General features: G+C 34.8%; 1 non-coding gene across 1 annotated transcript; it reads left to right on the top strand.

The window, feature by feature from the left end:
* The first annotated feature begins 17,943 nt into the window (after positions 1-17,943).
* On the top strand, positions 17,944-18,050 carry LOC116134283. The gene has a single exon (XR_004128708.1). It is a non-coding gene; the product is annotated as a small nucleolar RNA R71 (small nucleolar RNA).
* Positions 18,051-19,673: the final 1,623 nt, after the last annotated feature.

The following is a 19,673-nucleotide window of genomic DNA, read 5'->3' as shown; positions in this document are numbered from 1 at the left end:
CGGGACCGTTTACTAACAAAAATCTGCTTTTGCAACAACCCGTATAGAGAAATCTATACATGAACCCCTAAATGAGACCGATAAGGTACATCAGATGATGGAATTAAAAATCACCAAGTGACAAGTCTTCTCACGAAAATGGAGAACTTATTCAGTTCATTATGTAAGATTTGTTTGTAACTTGGCATATGTGGGACATACTTTGATGAATTCATGTATGTATTGAATTGTGCTTAAATTTGGTTAAAGAAAAGTTAAGTTGATAAAATCTTGTGGTTTCTATCAATTTGATACAATTTCTTGTAAATGGAAATTCCCCAAGTGATTGAAATATTTAGGACATGTTTGTTTGATGAAATTTTGACAATGTGCATAAGAGTCAAAATCTTTATATTTGTTCTAATTGGAATGATCGTGCTCAATGGTCGTTCCATGTCGTATGAGCGTTCAAGCCCTTGGAACATTCGCGCCTTGTAACCGTCATTTGTTTAGTTTAAAAACCTAAGCACCACTGTACCTTTTTCGTGTATGACATTTCAAAGTCAAGTTGACCTAACCTTAGTCGTTTAGAGTTTTGAGAACGATTGTGCTTGATGACCTACGACCGTGCCTCATGATTTCTAAATATAACCATTCATTTTTGTTAAACCCTAAATATGGCTAATATTCCGGTGGGGGGGGGGGGGGGGGGGGTTGGTGGTGTGAATTGGAATCAATAAAAATATTCGCGGAATAAAACTTATCAATAGAAGTTAACGCAAAGGATGAGTTTATCAAAACAATGTTCAATGACTAAACTCAACAATCAAAGTATGATAGAGTTAATGATAGTTCAAATGAGCAATAAATGAAATCAAAAGAGAACAAAAAAAGCAATCAACTTGTATGCAATAAATATGAACAATGAATGCATGAACAAGTGAAATAAATGATGTTCAGCCAACACACTATGCAATGAATGACAAAGAGTTGAGAGAGAGAGAAATGCTCAAGGATTTATGGTGGTTCAGAGATATATCCACAAGCCTCCTACATAAGCCTCCCACATCCACTTCTTCAAGGCAACCTCCTTGAAGTTCCACTAGAATTGGGTTGCGCCACTACAATAGTTTTCATAAGGATTTTCATCTCACACACTTAGATTTACAGAATTGCACCTAGTATTATAGATTTCACCACTAAGGAATGATTCAAAGTTGTTTGTGAATGATTTCCTCTTTAAAGTAGGCTTATACACACAATAAGAACAAGTGAATTCTTAACGGTTTACAAAATGAGTACAAGTGAGAGAATTTGATTTAGATCTTGAGCTCTAGGAATTATATGAGAATGCATTCTGATTTAGTATGACTCTTCTCTCTCTTTGTCTCTAAAAACATCAAGCTTTTATAACCCTAAAAAGATTAGCCATTGCATCATTTAATGCAGTTCTGATAAATTTTGCAGAATCTAGAGGAACGGTCATTCCATAATCACGAATGGTTGTTTCTGACACAATAGTATTTTTTCTCAGATCTAGGTTAATTGGAACAGTCATTCCACCACGTCGTATGATCATGCAAGGACACGCATGGTCATTCCACCACACGGAACAAACACATCGAAATGCTCTTCCAAATCTTCTTAACTTTCAAGAGGAGTGAACAACCTCTTGGAATAATGTCGTGCAAAACTCTTTAGATACGAACGGTCATTCCACCACAAGGAACGATCATTCCAATTTTGAACTTTGAGTTTTGACTTTGAGTTGTTCAGAGGAGAGATGTGCAAATAAACAAAGCACCCACCAATGACAACATCTCAGATCTGCTTACAAAAGCTTTGTCATAGCAGAAGCATGATAGGCACTTGGCTTCATTTGGTATTAAATACGTAAATGATTGGCTATAGGTGCAAGTGGGAGATTGTTAGAAGTAGGTGCCCGAAAATCAATCATATTGTTGTATGTTGACTTTATGGATCATGATTATTCAATCTGTAAAAGGCATTTTTTATATTATGTAAAGCATATTCCATATATATGTATTAATATATGCCCTTAGAGTGGTTGAACCGTGACGAGGGAATCAAGCAATGATAAGTCTTGATTTTAAGATCCCTATGATCACTTATGGTAGCCATTCTAGAAACACCCGTAGCCCTAGTATTATCCTTACCTAGGGCACAGATAATATGATAAGGCTATCATAGTGTTGATATCGGAAGGTAGTGATAGATCTCACATGTCAAGGTTGTTTGGTGACAACTTTGTTTGACGCATGGGTGCTTGTTATCCACAAGTTCACCGGACTGGCCCATTAAAGGATTCCATATAGATGGTAACCCAATGTCCATGGAATACATCCTCCAACAGATGGTAGTGCATGTAGTCCTTAGACTTGATATCACTAGAGCGTCATGTGTAACTATTGAGGCAGTTTGACACCAGCCAAACGTAATATTGTTTAGGCTTATCAGTATGGTAGTGATTGGTTGTATTGAGAAGTACACCATGGCTATGGTAGATCAGAAAAGGATTCATCACTCTTGGGTGCAAGAGAAATTATCTCGATGAGATTTTCGATAAAGGACAACGACCTTGAATCTATGGCACAGTGGAATCGAGTTGATGCTCAGTTGGTCCATTGGTCTGATAACTGAATTTGAATATGTCAAGGTGGTTTATACTTGAAGCTAACATTATTTATATGCTTCAAACCTTGACGAGAAAATAGATAATGAAATGACTTGATTGCACTATAACCATACTATTGACAAGTAGCGAATACGCTAAATCTGAATCTATCGAGTGGCCATGATGCCTTACTAGAGGTCAATCTTGGTTTGTGTGTAATAAGATGATTAATAGGGTGTTGATTACGATATTACTCACTAACAACATGATGAGGAGCTACAACTGTAACTGATCAGAATTGTTTGAGAATTGTTCAGGATCGGCTCGAATGATGTTCGAATTCAATTCAACTCAGTTCAAGTCGAACTTGAACTCAAATTGTTCGATATGTTCACGAACCGATTACCAAACTTACTAGTACTCGGCTCGTGAGTTCGCGAGCTTTTTTTGGCTTGCGATCTCACATGAGCTTTTGAGCTCGAACTGTGTTCTCGAGCCTAAATAGGCTCATGCTAAGAAAGGAAAAACCCTCCCCTAATTTTTATTCTGGGTCACCTTCACTAAACTCAACACTCATCTCCCATTCTACTTCCAGTCAACCACCACCGTCACCAATCAATCACCGTCATCACTGTCGTTCATCCAACCCCCCAAATCACAAGTGAAGACCATTATTTGATTCATCTTCCTCTTTTAAGAAGCAATCGCAAAAAGGTAATGCAGATCTGGTTGGGTTCTTCATGGCTAAGTGCCTAAAGCCATGAACCTTTTATTTTCTCTTCCAAATTTCTTGTTTGGCGTATGTAGCATTTTTTTTTTCTCTTCCAAATTTCATTTTCAACCATCTATTTTCTCTCACGAATCAAGCTCCACAATCGAGCCTAAGCTCGAGCTCAATTTACGTATGAGCCTAACTCAAACTGAACTCGAACTTCCTATCCTCCCACGAAATCGAATTCGAACTTGGTTTTCGAACTCGTCGAACTAAACTCAGTACATATTTCACAAACCAAATTCATGCAAATGCTGTTCCGCTCGGCTCGGTTCGTTTACAGCCCTATGAGGAGCCTATGGGTTACACACTTAAAAAGGCAATTTAAAAAAGATAACAAGTGAGGTGCATTTTCGTCATTTATTGAAAAAGGGGTATTTTGGTAAATCTTACAGAGCAATTAAATTTGCTGGAAAGGTCATTGCTTGGATCCAATCTTGCATTGAATTTAATATGTAAGATTGGTTATTTACCTAAATATATATATATTGTCGTATATATATTGTAACTAAATAAAATGTCATTATGTGTGTGTGTGTGTGTTTTAAATACTGAAAAATCATTATTAGATAAATAAAATAATAATGGCCTAATACATCGTTTGTGATTTTGCTCGGAAATCATGGAACTAATTAAATAATTAATGGAAGGGTATATTGGTAGTATACTAAATGAGGGAAATTAGGGTGTGCCTATAAAATAACACTTTTCCCAAATTTCCCTAAGAAGCTCATTTGGTTGCCCAAGAGAAAATTTCTCTCTTCTTTTTCTCACTCCTTTAAACTTCACAAATCAAACTAGTATAGTGATTCTGTGTTGATTCTTGCTTTTGTGTGGATATCGGGGGTTCACTCTTATCCTTGGAGTGTGAGCATTTTTCAACAATCAAGTGGTGGAACCATCAACATGGGTAAGAATCTAAAACCTTGTATGGGTTTTTGATGATCTATAACATGTAAACAACGTAACTCTCATTTATGGATTTTGGGGCTTCTAGGGTTTTAATTAGTAAAATTTTGTTTTCCGCTGCCTATTTCTTTGATTAAATCCTAACTTCAGGGATGTTGTTCGCCGACGTTAGAGGTCACGACACATAGCTCATGGACATGAGGCAACAGTTCCAGCTTGCACTAAAGAGTATCAGTTCATGATCATAGCTTGTGCCACATTGGTCATTTAAGCAGCAAAAGAGAAGTTTTTGAAGCTCGACCTTGAACTTTAAAAACTGGGGGGCAAATGATGTGCAGGTAAATCCAAACTGAATGGATTCACGCCAAATGTCTCAAGGATGCAATATCACCAAGTCACGTGTCACTCTATGAGAGGGTTACTTCACTTGTAAGACTGTCAAAGATTGCTTCGGTGGTAAGTCTTGGGACTAAGTTGTCAATCAAGCCATGTGTCACCTTATGAGAGGGTTACTTCATGTGTAAGTTCACCCTAGGCCGCGTGTCACTCTCTGAAAGGATTACTTCACCAATAAATCCACAAGAGCAACAATATATAAAAGGGCCTCTCACCTTAATGAAGGGATCTTGGAACACACTATTTTCCTACTGTAAAAACCGGCTCATTTGTATTTAAAATTGAGCTCACTTGTATTTGAAAAACACATAAGAAAATCAATAAAATAACAGTGGATGCAGGATTTGCGCTTTGCATCTGAACTACTTTAAAAATTCTTTGCTCTTTATGTTTATTTATCATTTTTAGCATTAAAACACCAATTTATTAAAACCTCTAACGTAGATTTTCTCACGAGATTTACGTATTTCTCGTTGGTGTGAAAAATCGCATCAACAAAAGATATATTTAAAAATTATAAATCAATTAGAATTAGTGATTATCTCTAGTCTAGTGACTGAAGTTCTCGGAGATCCTATAATAGATTTACTTGTTCGGAGTGGGAAATCCACGTAACTATTTATGCATGATACGATAAGTTGACTGCATGAGTATTCAAACGGCCCAACATCGTCAAATTGTTCATCTCTCTCAAGTCTCAGCACACTTGTAAAATTATAACTTTTGTGGCCAATCACATCTCAGGATTGATTTTACATACATGAAAACAATTAATATTTAATTCATAAAATAATAGTATCAGAACAGGAAGTTATAAAATTATAATTCTAAAATGCAATTTCCACATTACAATAATAAATTATTATTTTCATCAAATTCTGAAAAAGAACAATAAAAGGGGTAGAACGTAATTGATGTTTCTTTGTCAATTGTTTATTCAGATTTTAATTATAATTTTCAAATGAAAAAAAAAAAAAAAATCATTTTTGTCTGAGACTCAAATCGGAATATAGGAGCTACATTTAGTCGTGCTATATATTTATATTTAATCAATTCTAAAAATATTATAAAAATTAGAGTTTATTGAAATTTTAAAATCTAAAATATTTATGATAAATGTATTCAAATAGATGTCAATCCAATCAATTGAAATAACAGGTGAATCACGTTGGCGTGCCAAACGCACTGATCGGTGAAGATGAACAAGAAGACGATGATTTCAAGTGGCTCTTAATTAACGAACTTACTTTTATTAGCAAATACGAAAATCGTCTTCTTATAACAAACTTACTTGAATTCAATTAAGCCATAGTGGAATGTCAACTATATTAAAGCTTACTTTTATTTGTTTTGGTTTTGCATGCTTCCACTAAGCACTCTTTTTTTCCTTTTTTGTTATTTAACAACCTTCAACTTGCCATTTTAATTTTAAATTAATTATAAGTTTCTTTTATTTAATTCCTTTTTTAGAACTTATTGGACGAAATAAAGATTTGTTCCTTACTTGCCCTTGGGTAGCTCAAGTGGTAGGACAAACATTGAGATACGTAATTAAAGTGTATGGTCTCAAGTTCGAATCCTAAGCAAATAAAACAACTCAACAGAATGTTTTAAGACCTAACTCGGCCCTTGACCTAGGTCCTAGGTTAATCGGTCTAACCGACGGGTTTGACCAGTGCTGACGTCAACACCATATCAGTGAACCTAAAACATTTATAAACCCAATTTTTTATTATCAATTTAACCCCCACTCTCTTTCCATCTTCTCTTCCAAACTTTTACTGCCTTCTCCCTAGCTTTCTCTGTGTTAGGGTTTGGATTTTTTTTTTTTTTTTTTTTTGTGGTAATCATGGTAATTAGGGGTGGGAAAAAATTTAGGGTAGAACCGGAACCGACGAGTACTCGGATGTCGGTTCCTACCCGAAACCTGTCGTAATAGGGTAGGTTCCGATTCCAAAAAATTGGAACGATGTGCGGTTCTGGTTCCAATTCCAAATCAAAGGAACTGGAGCAGAAATCGAGACTAAATTAATATAATATTAAAGAATATGGGGTTTTTTGATATTTTGTATATCATATAAATATATAAGAAAATTTTGGTTTTTTTTATCTTAGTATTAAAATTCTTATTAATTTTCATTAAAAGATCAGTTTTTCAAAATATTCTTATTAATATTTAAGTTTCACTTATTACTTGATTAAGAAATTAATATACATTAAGACACATTTACGATAAATAATAGCTTTTAAATGTTAATTATTGGTGAAAACAAACAATTAAATACTTATAATCAAACATCAAACATCAAACATCAAACATCAAACATCAAGTAAATATAAACAAATATATTATTTAATGTTTTGCACTTAATTGTTAGGGGTGTAATTGTAATTATAAGGGTTTATTTCATTTAAAAAAAAAGGGGGGGTAATTGATATTTTCCAGGGTAACCGGAACCTGTAACATAGGTTCCGGTTCAAAGTTTTTAGGAACCGAAACCGATGGTTCCGGTTCCAAATCATAGGAATCTGCTGGTTTTGGTTCCGATTCCGATTCCTTTGATTTTGGGCGAATACCTAGACCTGCCCACCCCTAATGGTAATTATATGAAAGAACCAGCAACCTTTACAAGAACAAACAACCTTTACACATCCTTTACGAGAACCAGCAACCTGGCAAAACAAGAACACTACAAGACAATAAAAGCCAACCTTTCAAAACTTTGCCAACCATATCCCAACCCAAGCGGTGAGAAAAAAAACAAGAAGATAAGCATAAGCAAGCATGTGATCAAACACCACCAACATAGGACAATAACTCCTGCAAAAGGAGCTTTGCATTTCCAAAAGAGTTGACAGCAAGACCCGAGAGTTAAGAAATGAAGAAGTTAAGAGAGATGGAATGAAGAGATTGATGGTGAAATGAAGAAATTGCAAAATGGGAGAGTGAAAATATGGGTTGGGGCTCGATGGAATGAAAATTTAGGGAAAACCGGTAAAAAATTTGGATTTTTAGTAAATAAAAAAGGGGGTAATGGTTGACCCAGTTTTCCCAAAAACCGATTGGACCGACAGGTTGCTACAGTTCCCCAAGTCCATCCATGGGTTATTCCGGGTGAAATCACCCCTCTGGGTTTTATGCCAACCCAACTTGGCTCAAAGGTCGGTTCCCAGTCGAATCAGTACAACCGGTCAAAACGGACCAAGTTTTAAAACATTGCTTAGTAGTAGAGAGCAATTTAATAATACTGTTTCCACTTTTAATAAACCAGTTATACCTCCATAATAATTCAATGAACTATCAATTACAGTAATATTTAAGCAAATAAAGTAGACAATTAAGTATCTATTAAAACAAAACATGGTAAATTCATCTCACTCGAAATAATATAAACAGTAAACTTGTATATATATTCTAAATATGATTAATAAATAAGACAATTTACAAATGTATGTTTATTCTAATTTACTATATGTCAATCTTATTGGAAATAAAAAAAAAAAATCCTCCTAAACAAAATTAATTAAAAAATGAAAAAATAAAAAGGGGGGAAAATCTGGTGGAAGGACGTTAGAATTCATGATTGCCTCTTTCTCTCTCTCTTTTTTCCTTCCTTCAAAGACTAGATTTAACTATTTGTATGCGTCTTTGTAAGGTTATTATTACTCTAAAAAGAAACCAGGTGGGCATAAGTTATATGATTTCTTATCGACAGGAAATGGATTTCTAAGCCCCACTTAAATTACTATTTGTCTTTTGTGTTTCCAACGCATATAAGTACCAAAGCAGGCACTGCTTCTGATGTATAGCAAATTATAATAAGACAGTTTGAATTATATTTAGTTGGTTGATCTTGTTTCAAAGATGAAGCTTTACTATTCTTCTTTTGTCATCGCTCTCCTTCTCTCGGCATCCCCAGGTACTAAAAGCCATTAAATTAAGTTATGAGTACGATATGTCATCATTTATGTATAAAATATACCTTAAACACATTCAAGGTTTTAAACTTAATATTAGTGATATGGCATAGTAATTTTTACTGTATAATTAAGCTTTTTTCTCATATATTTTAACTTGGTTTAATTTCTGCATGGATGAATATGCATGTGAATAATTATAAAGCAGTGGAGATGAGGGAGCTGCAACAGCAACAGCCAACAGGTGAGGACAACAGAGGACAGTGGGAGGTGCCTCATAGTGATGGACCCAAATGGATGTAATCTTCTATCTTGCAAGCAACGTTGCCTTCAACAGAAGAATGGAAATGGAGTCTGTTTATCAAATCTCAAGGAGGGTTACCAGTGTATCTGTTACATTAATTGTTGAGCTCTACTCAATTTCTTTTGAATGCTTTCCTTCAATAAGAATTGAAGCTGAAACTATATCATGCATTTCCAGTTGAAATAAAGATGGTTGTTTCTGTTTTCTTAATTAATTTATACGGTTATTCTTTCTGCAACTATATGTTTATAATTGTGTTCTTATTGCTTAGGAGTTGGGAATTAGGTTCCGTCACACAAATAAACAAACTGCAATATCAATCTGGTTGTTATCAGAACTGGTTCCGTATTATTATCAATATATATTTAGCATTTTAGTTTTATGTTTAGTAATCTTATTTAATTAATATATATATATATCTCGAACGACCAAGACACAAATTGTTGAGCTGCTTGACCTCTAGCCACCATTTGGGCAATCCAAATGGCTCCTCAAAAGTCATCTGAAAAATAAAGCATTCAAGCTAGCTACTTATTTCATTTGATATTGTAATTTGCTAGAAGAAGAACTCAGCACACAAAGAAGCAGCTATATTCCAATAATTTTACAGTAATAAAATGGCAACAAATAAATCCCACTTCTGAAGTAATTGAGTTAATTAACTAATTATTATCTTTGTACAATACCTTTTCAAGAAGCACATCTAATTTCTTACAGCGAAAAGGAGATTTTCCTGTTGTGAAAATTAATAATGGAATATGTAAATACTTGAATTTTGGATGACATATGTTGATGCGCAGCTTCACACAACACTGGAAATCTCATAATTCTCTCTTCCTTGTTCCGGATTTGGTTTCCATCCAACTGCCTCGGCTAAAGACTTCATGAGAACCATGAAATAATCAATGTTTTAAAACCCAATCCAGGCCTTGACTTGGTCAAGGGCTTGGGTCCCGGGTTGACCGATCTAATCAATCTAATTGGCAGGTTAGATTGGTGATGTCAGCAAGCCTTAAAAATTAATAAATCCAAGTTTTTTTATTATCAATTTAACCCCCACTTTCTTTCAATCTCCATCTTCCATACTTTTACCCATCTCTCTCTCGCTTTCTCTTTGCTAGGGTATGGAATTTCAATTTCTCTTCTCCCAATCGTTTGACGCTCGCTTTGTTTGATCGGCGATAACTCAGTACAATAGAGAAGTGGGGATTACCTACTTAGGGGACCAATAGAGAAAGTTAGTCGATTCATAATTTGACCTTTTGAAGTACTAAGCATTTTCTTGTAATAAAGTCTTAACAATTTTTGAGACTCGCATTACAATCCAATTTGCGCATTTCATCTTATGTTTAGTTTTTATTTCGTTTTTTCTGGATACTTATGTGTTATTTCATTTTGTTTGGATTTTGTTTCTTTTTGCTCGAGGATGAGCAAACTTCAAGTTTGGGGGTATTTGATAATCCTAAGTTTTTATTGTTTTTCATTGGATTTTATTAGGATTTTGAATACTTCTCATTCGATTTTGGCTTGATTGCTACTAAATTCAGTTTATTCTATGTCTCAGGCCTAAGCATGTTACTAGAGTGAAACGTACCAATGTTGAGCTCGTTGACTCAAAGAAGATTAGAAATCAGAAGATTGGAGAAGTTTTGAGGTTGATTGGAAGCACTCTTAAACCTTGATCAGACTGGAAATGAAGAAGAATGAAGATTCAAGAGAAAAAGCAAGTTGGAGTGCAATTCTGTAAATTCATCCTGAAAAACAGAACTTCGTCGTGGCAGGGTTTCATCTTCACCACGGCGAGGAAGCTACTGGAATATTGGGCAGACTTGACTTTGCTACAGCGAAGAAAAACCTTCATCGCGGCGAAACTGGAAAAACGCAAAAAAATAAAACGCATCATCTCATCCAAAAAGTGATTTGTCCTAGGGTTTTATGCAACTATATAAGAAATGGTAGAGTTTTTAGAGAGAGAGTTCGTTTATGGAGAGAAGGCTTTGAAGAAGGAAGAAAACTTGAAGATTCAAGGGGAAATAGAGAAGATTTCTTGTGTCTTTTGCTTTATTTTCATGATGAACTCTGAATTTCTTACTTTGTATTTGATTTTTCCTATTTTCAGTATAAACTAATTCGTTTTAGTTAGGGTTTTGATGGATCCATGTTTTTAATGACTTAATCTATGATATCCATGTTATTTTGAATTCTATTGGCTTGATTAAGTGTTTATCTCCGTTATTAATGCATTTGAATGTTGGGTTTTTATTCAAATGATGTGTTGAACATGATGAGACTGAGAAGTGATTCGAAGAGAAATACTCAGAGATTTATAGTGTTTCACAGCTTTGATCACGAGCTTCTTACATCCACTTCTTCAAGGCAACATTCTTGAAGTTCCACTAAAATCGGAATTCGCCAATACAATAGTTTTCGTAGGATTTCGCCTATACAATAGTTTAACAGGATTTCACCTCTAGTTTTACAAGATTTCACCCACAAAGATAAATCAATTGTTTTTTTGAATGATTTCTTCTAAGCTAGGCTAAAACACAATAGGTTTTTAGTTCCTCTTTGAGGATATGAGTTTTGCAAGATTGATTGTTAAATGTTGCACTATTCTCCCTCTTCTCTTCATTCTACTTCTCATGCAATAAATTGCCCTATTTATGTCTTCACCAACCCTTGAAACAAATTAAAGTTGTTGCTTCATTTAATGCACTCTATAACTTTCTTCAAAATTGCATAACCCAGAGGAAGGGGCGTTCCTGACACCAATGGTCACTTTTCTTTGAATTTTAGGGTTTGTTGTTCCCCTACATGGAATGGTCGTTCCCCTATCACGAACATGCATTCACATATCACAAATGGACATTCCATCTTGGCTCTTTTAAGGTCCAGAAATTTCAAAGCTTTAAACGACTTCCCTAAATGGTGTCGTTCCTTCTTGGACCGGCTTGAAGAACTTTTGAGAACAGACGTTCATCAAGGTCATTCTTGCTTGACTTGAATTTTCCATAACCTTGACTTGAGCTCAAATCTTCTAAACCCAATATCTTGACTTAACCTTGGAACGGTCATTCCTCTCATGGAACGGGCTTTCCTTTTCAGTCGCAAAGAGAGTCAAGATTCCTAAACCATGAACAATATGATGGAACAATGTTGTTCATGTGGAACAGGCTAGAGGAACGGTTGTTCTGCTTGGTCATTCCTTCTTATGGTCACAAAGAATGTCCAGTTCACGAATGTGTGTTAGCCTCTTCAAATAAGTCTTTAGATGTTTGGAACAACTTGATGGAATGGTCGTTCGGTTTGGTCGTTCCTTTTAGATGTGAGTTTCAGCTCGATTGGATGCTCGCTTCATTTTGGACAAAATTATTAATGGCATCATGGAACATGTCGTTCCCATTTGGAATGGCTTGACTAAGAGTTATTTTCCAGAAACAACTGATTAGGACAAGCATTCAATCTGCGTGAACGGTCATTCCACCTGGAAAACTGCATTTTCATTTTGGTTATGACTTATGTCATACCTTTGCACATTTGTTAGTTCTTTAAACAATCTTTTGATTAGTTTTTCACATCATAACACATGAAGACTCAACAATATTTAATCAAATACTTCACAACTACCAGTACAATAGTGATAAAATTTAGATTATGGCCAATACTATAGAGTACTCGAATCCCTGACAATTATAGGAATTGAAATGAGCAGTGAAGGGAGATAAGGGGTAGTAGGCTAACCTTTTGTGCTTACAATAGTAGGAGAGGGATCAAAAGCTACCACTGGGTCGGCTCCTCAAAACCCAATCTTCCAAAACTAATTAACCCTAGCCAAAAAGCTCTCCAATCTGATTCTTCATAAACTCCTTAGCTTCTAGCCCAACAGCCTCTTTTATAATAAGACCATGGTGTTAGAGTAGATGCCCTAGAGCCAATCAATTATTGTAGAATTGACTCTTTGTAATAATGTTCATTAATCAATAAAAGGCATTTTATTCTATATCGCGTATCTCCAAGGTAATTGCATGAATCGGTGGCCTGCGAATGCTAGAAACACATCCTTCAATTGTAGGACTAGAGTAGTCCTTAAGTGCTCTTTGAACAACTTCAACTCCTGTATCAGCCATTGAACTAACTCCTCTATACAATCCAACACTAAAATATAGAACTAAAAATTAAAGCACTAAAAACAAAATAATACAAACCAAATTGGCAAGTAAACAACTTGTTTGATATTGATAAAATAAAAGCGTCCCCAGCAACGGCGCCAAAAACTTCTTGTGATTTTCGCAAGTGTCACAAGTAAAAAGTATACGATTACGGATGTTGAACCCAAGGGAATTACTACCACCAATTACCAAAATTTACTATCTAATTACTATTTGATTAATCACATTTTTATCAAGAAAAATCTAAATTAAGTAAACAATTGAAATTATTAAAAAGCCTAAAAAGAAACAACTAAATAAATCTTTGGTTTTAATCAAGATGACTAGACCTAGGACAAAGATTTCACACCAACTCTTATTCCTGTATTGAAACTTATGCTAATTTCATTAAGCTCTCCTAAAGGTCAACTCCCTAAATTTCCAATATTTTTTCCTGAACAATTATCGAATTACCCCCCCTTACTAACCCGAATTATCTCTAATCAGATTTAAGCAATTAAAGATCATTACGCTCTATGGAGTTTACCAAAACCTCACAAATTGCGGTAACCTATCTCTAGCGTTCGCTCAACCTATACTACTGTAGACCACTAAGTATCATCTCTCGTCTCAACTTAGTCCATCAATTCTTTCAATTCTTGAGCCCTTAAGAATCAAAAGCGTTAGGCATAATAATGAAAATCAACATAAATAAATCAACACATAATCAACAATTGGGCTACATCTTAGCCCGAGAAATAAAATTAGTTCATAGCAAATATAAAAGAAACAATCATCTTTATTAAACAAAAATCTGATTTAGGAGAAACAGAGAAAAACTTCTCTAGATGGCTCCAAAAGCTCTAGAAATTTTGATGCTCTTTCTTTTCTTCTAATAGTTTTCTTTTGATCTCTCCAAAAATCAGCAAATAATGCAAACACTTCTATTTATATCCCACAAGGGTTAGGGTTTTGTTTTCCTTAATTCTACTTAGTTTAGGACTCTTAAACCTATTTTCTTAGTAAAAAACGAAAAATAAATTTTCCAACTATTGTGACTGTGCTTTGGTACTATGCTACAACATGGTTAATTCTAGACTAATAGCACAATGCTATGGCATAGTGCTGCAACATGATGATCAACCTCTTCTTCATTCAAACCTCATGTCATTCCTCAGCACTCCAGAGTAGTGATTTTTTAGCAAAATAACGATGGAACCTAGAAAAGTGGTAAACATATGAAATGTCCCTTTAAATTAGTTTTCAATAGTCTAAGAATTGTCTTAATCTGAGGTCTATAGCTTGATTTATTGTTGAACACCGAAGCATGTTCAAATTGAAGCGTAATCTAGAATCTCCTCTCTAACTTCAAAACTCCATAACTTCTTCAATCAACTCCGATTCTCGATCCATTTGTTTCTACTCATCACTCATTCCATTGCTGACATGATTCTTCATTCTAGCATAACATTTAGCATAGATACCCTAAAAACACTCAACACACCCGTGATCCTATAAAAGACATTTATGAAAATATTAAGCAAATTTACCAATTTAAACCTAATTTCTCCCAAATAGTCCCCATAAACCACTAAGTAATGTGTATTTCAAGCTCTTCTTCAAATCTATGTTGATGATATCATCTTTGGTACTACTGATGAATCCTTTACAAGGAATTTTCTAAGATGATATAGAGTGAATTGGAGATGAGCTGATGGGAGAACTAAATTATTTTCTCGGATTACAATCAAGCAACAAAAGGAAGGGATCTTGTTGAATCAATCCAAATACATCCAAGATTTCCTCAAGCGCTTTAAGATAATGAGAAAAAAGATCAACCTACTCCCATGACACATCACACAAATTGGAGCCAATGAGGGAGGTAAAAATGTCGATAATAAGCTTTATAGAAGCATGATAGGTGCACTTTTGTATTTAACTGCATCTAGGCTAGACATTCTATTTAGTGTATACATGTGTGCACGTTTCCAATCTTGTCCTAAGGAATCTCATTTGAATGCTATCAAAAAATTCTTAGGTACTTGAAAGGAATCCAACATTAGTTTATGGTATCCCAAAGGATCTTCTTTCAGTCTTATAGGATATTCAGATGTTAATTTTGGAGGTTGTAGGATAGATAGGAAGAGCACTGTGGAACATGTCAATTCTTAGGAAGCTACTAGTTTCATGGCTTTCAAAGAAACAAAATTCAGTTGCTACTTATACCACGGAAACCGAATATGTGTCAGTAGCGAGTTGTGTGCACAACTTCTATGATGAAGCAACAACACTTGAAGATTTTGTTTTAACATGCATAGCATTCCTATCATTGGTAATACAAGTGCTATTAATTTGTCTAAAAATCTTGTGCATTATTCTAGAACAAAGCATATAGATATAGCCATCATTTCCTACATGATCATGTTAGCAAGGGTGATATTGTGCTTGAATTGCTGATACTAATCACCAATTGGCTGATATTTTCACTAAGCCCTTGATAAAGAAAGATTCTTTACTATTCGAAGAGAGCTATGAATGATTGATACAAACCATGTATGATTATCATCTTATATGATTGTTTAACATGTGAAATTGATTGAGATGATGGTTTATGTCATATTAAGAATATGTTGAGTTGATTGTGAAAACGCTTTAAACATTGATTGTTGATTGTCTTTGCATAAATCAAAGTGCAATAACTCTTACATAACCCCATTAGTGATTAGATCCATCGGATTGCAAGGGTAAAAAGGTTGGGGTTATGAGTTGGTGCTCAACTTGTGTGCAAAGAGAACAACTACAAATACCCTTCGTGCACAACATTTATGTGGAGATAATCTCGTGAAGGCATGCATAATGTTTTTCGTGTCCAATAGTCATCGAAAATCTAGTCAAAAGAAAACAAACTATGTGCCTTTCTTGGCCAATTCAGTGTGCATAAAAGAAATTATGGGTGAAACATAAACAACTAACATATCAAACCAAACCAAAGTTATCACAACTTAACACATTAAATGAAAATCTAAAATAAATTCAAAACAAAAATCAAAATTAATGTAAAAAGCTTTGGTTGCCTCCCAAGAAGCGCTTTATTAGAGTCAAAGCTCAAATTTTTGACTCCTTCAATCCGGATCATCTAGGAAAATCCAAGCCCTTCTATCCTTCAATCCACCATACACATAAGGCTTCAATCGTTGTTCATCTACCCTCTCAAATTCAGCCTCCATAGTCCTAGAGTTGACTAAACAATTTTCTAAGGGTAAACTATGGTAGTTTTCTTCTATGGTTTCCGCTACTTTGTCATCAAGGATGCTAATCTCAAAGAAAGTATCTAACTCGGATGGACATTTCATTGTGTTAATAACATTGAACTCCACTTGTTTGTCTTCCACCCTTAAGATTAGTTTACTTTGGTGTACATCTATTAAAGTCCTACTAGTAGCTAGAAAAAGGCCTTCCTAATATTATAGATATGTTCTAGTCTTCTTCCATATCTAGAACTACAATATCTACCAGAAAGATAAATTTGTCTACATTTATTAGGACATCCTCTACCACTCCCCTAGGATATGTTATGGATCTATCTGCCAATTAAAGATGAATCAAAACCAAGTTTCCTAAAAATAGAAAATGGCATCAAGTTAATGCTAACTCCTAAATCACATAAAGCTTTATCAAAATAAAAACTACCAATTGTGCAAGGAATATTAAAACTCCTTGGATCTTTTAATTTCAATGGTTTTCTTTTGAAGCAACGCGTTACATTCCTCAGTGAGCATGACCCTCTTATGTTCTTCAAACTTCCTTTTGTGCATGAGGAACTCCTTTAGAAACTTCGCATACTTTGGCATTTGCCCCAACATGTATACAAAAGGAATATTAATATGTAAGCTTCTAAACATATCCATGAACTTACCAAATTGCTTGTCCAGTCTCTGTTTCTTTAGCCTATAAGGATACAGAAGAGGGGCTTCATCTTTCTTCACATCTTGGGCTTTGTTCTCAAGTTCTGGTTTTGTGCCTAGGCATTGTACTGAGGCATTCTTCATTTTGGATTCTGTGCCTAGGCATTGTGCTAAGGCATTGTTGGTTCTATCCAATTTCGTGTCTTCAACTTTTTCCTTAGTTTCTTCAACTTTTCTTGATTGTTTTAGCTCCTTGCCACTTCTCAACATGATGGCATTGAGTTGCTCATTTGGATTCTTCTCGATATAGTTGGCAATGATTCTTGAACTCTCCTCCATAAAATATTATGGATTTGTCCCATTTGAGTTTCAAGGTTTCTAATGGATGCAGACTGATTTTGCAAGAGTACTTCATATTTTTTTAGTTGAGCTTCCTTCATGTGAAATCTCTTGCTCAACTCCTCCATAAATTTTGTAAGCACGTTCTCCAAATTTGCTTATGTCTCTTGAGCTTGAAAAGGAAGATGTGGCTTATGATCATTATTATTACTCCATGAGAAATTTGGATGATTATGCCATGCTGAAGCATATGTGCTTGAGTATGGATTCCCTTGCCCTTTTTGAAAATTGTTGACATAATGCACTTGTTTGGGTTGAGCAAATGGACTTCCTACTTGTCAATCTCTAGATAAATGATTTAATAGCATTGAATTTGAGAGCAACACCTAACTATTTTTGGATGGCTGAGTTAAGCGGCTAATATGGTGTAGCCATCGACTTCATGCACTCCCTCTACTCTCCTTGGAACATTCCTTTCCAAAGGTTTCATGTAATTGTTGCTAGCCAACACCTCAATCAATTTATAGGCTTCCTCTGGTGTTTTGTTGTTCAAAGATCCTCTACTTGCAGCATCAACTATCACTTGCGTATTAGGAAGCAACCCGTTGTAGAATGTTTGCACTTGCAACCACATCGGCAACCCATGGTGAGGACACTTCCGTAAGAGATCTTTATACCTCTCCCAAGATTCATAGAGTGACTCCATATCGTTCTAAAAAAAATTAGTGATGTCACTTCTCATCTTGGCAGACTTAATAGGTAGGAAGTACCTGCGAGGAAAGCTTGAACCAGCTCATCCCATGTGGGAATGCTTATAGGTGGTTGTGAAATTAACCAAGCCTTAGCTTCATCCCTTAGAGAAAAAGGGAAAAGCCTAAGCTTACTTACATCATGGGATACCCCATTGTGCTTGAAAGTGTCGCAAAGCTCTAGAAAATTTGCAATATGCAAATTAGGATTGTCACTTGGTAAACCTCCAAATTGCACCGAATGTTGTATCATTTGAATGATGGTAGGCTTTATCTCAAAGGTAATTGCATGAATCGGTGGCCTGCGAATGCTAGAAACACATCCTTCAATTGTAGGACTAGAGTAGTCCTTAAGTGCTCTTTGAACAACTTCAACTCCTGTATCAGCCATTGAACTAACTCCTCTATACAATCCAACACTAAAAATATAGAACTAAAAATTAAAGCACTAAAAACAAAAATAATACAAACCAAATTGGCAAGTAAACAACTTGTATTGATATTGATAAAATAAAAGCAGTCCCCAGCAACGGCGCCAAAAACTTCTTGTGATTTTCGCAAGTGTACAAGTAATAAAGTATACGAATACGGATGTTGAACCCAAGGGAATTACTACCACCAATTACCAAAATTTACTATCTAATTACTATTTGATTAATCACAATTTTTATCAAGAAAAATCTAAATTAAAGTAAACAATTGAAATTAATTAAAAAGCCTAAAAAGAAAACAACTAAATAAATCTTTGGTTTTAATGCAAGATGACTAGACCTAGGACAAAGATTTCACACCAACTCTTATTCCTATGTATTGATAACTTATGCTAATTTCATTAAGCTCTTCCTAAAGGTCAAACTCCCTAAATTTCCAATAATTTTTTCCTGAACAATTATCGAATTAACCCCCATTACTAACCCGAATTATCTCTAATCAGATTTAAGCAATTAAAGATCATTACGCTCTATGGAGTTTACCAAAACCTCACAAATTGCGGTAACCTATCTCTAGCGTTCGCTCAACCTATACTACTGTAGACCAACTAAGTATCATCTCTCGATCTCAACTTAGTCCATCAATTCTTTCAATTCTTGAGCCCTTAAGAATCAAAAGCGTTAGGCATAATAATGAAAATCAACATAAATAAATCAACACATAATCAACAAATTGGGCTACATCTTAGCCCTAGAAAATAAAATTAGTTCATAGCAAATATAAAAGAAACAATCATCTTTATTAAAACAAAAATCGTGAGTTTAAGGAGAAACAGAGAAAAACTTCTCTATGATTTTGCTCCAAAAGCTCTAGAAATTTTGATGCTCGTTTCTTTTCTTCTAATAGTTTTTCTTTTGATCTCTCCAAAAATCAGCAAAATAATGCTAAAACACTTCTATTTATATCCCACAAGGGTTAGGGTTTTGTTTTCCTTAATTCTACTTAGTTTAGGACTCTTAAACCTATTTTCTTAGTAAAAAACGAAAAATAAATTTTCCAACTATTGTGACTGTGCTTTGGTACTATGCTACAACATGGTTAATTCTAGACTAATAGCACAATGCTATGGCATAGTGCTGCAACATGATGATCAATTCCTCTTCTTCAGTTCAAACCTCATGTCATTC

This window comes from Pistacia vera, unplaced genomic scaffold, assembly GCF_008641045.1.
Source record: "Pistacia vera cultivar Batoury unplaced genomic scaffold, PisVer_v2 Contig108, whole genome shotgun sequence".
In the NCBI taxonomy this organism is placed as follows: domain Eukaryota; kingdom Viridiplantae; phylum Streptophyta; class Magnoliopsida; order Sapindales; family Anacardiaceae; genus Pistacia; species Pistacia vera.
Note: the sequence above shows the minus strand (reverse complement) of the source record. Positions and strands in the feature narration are given on the sequence as shown.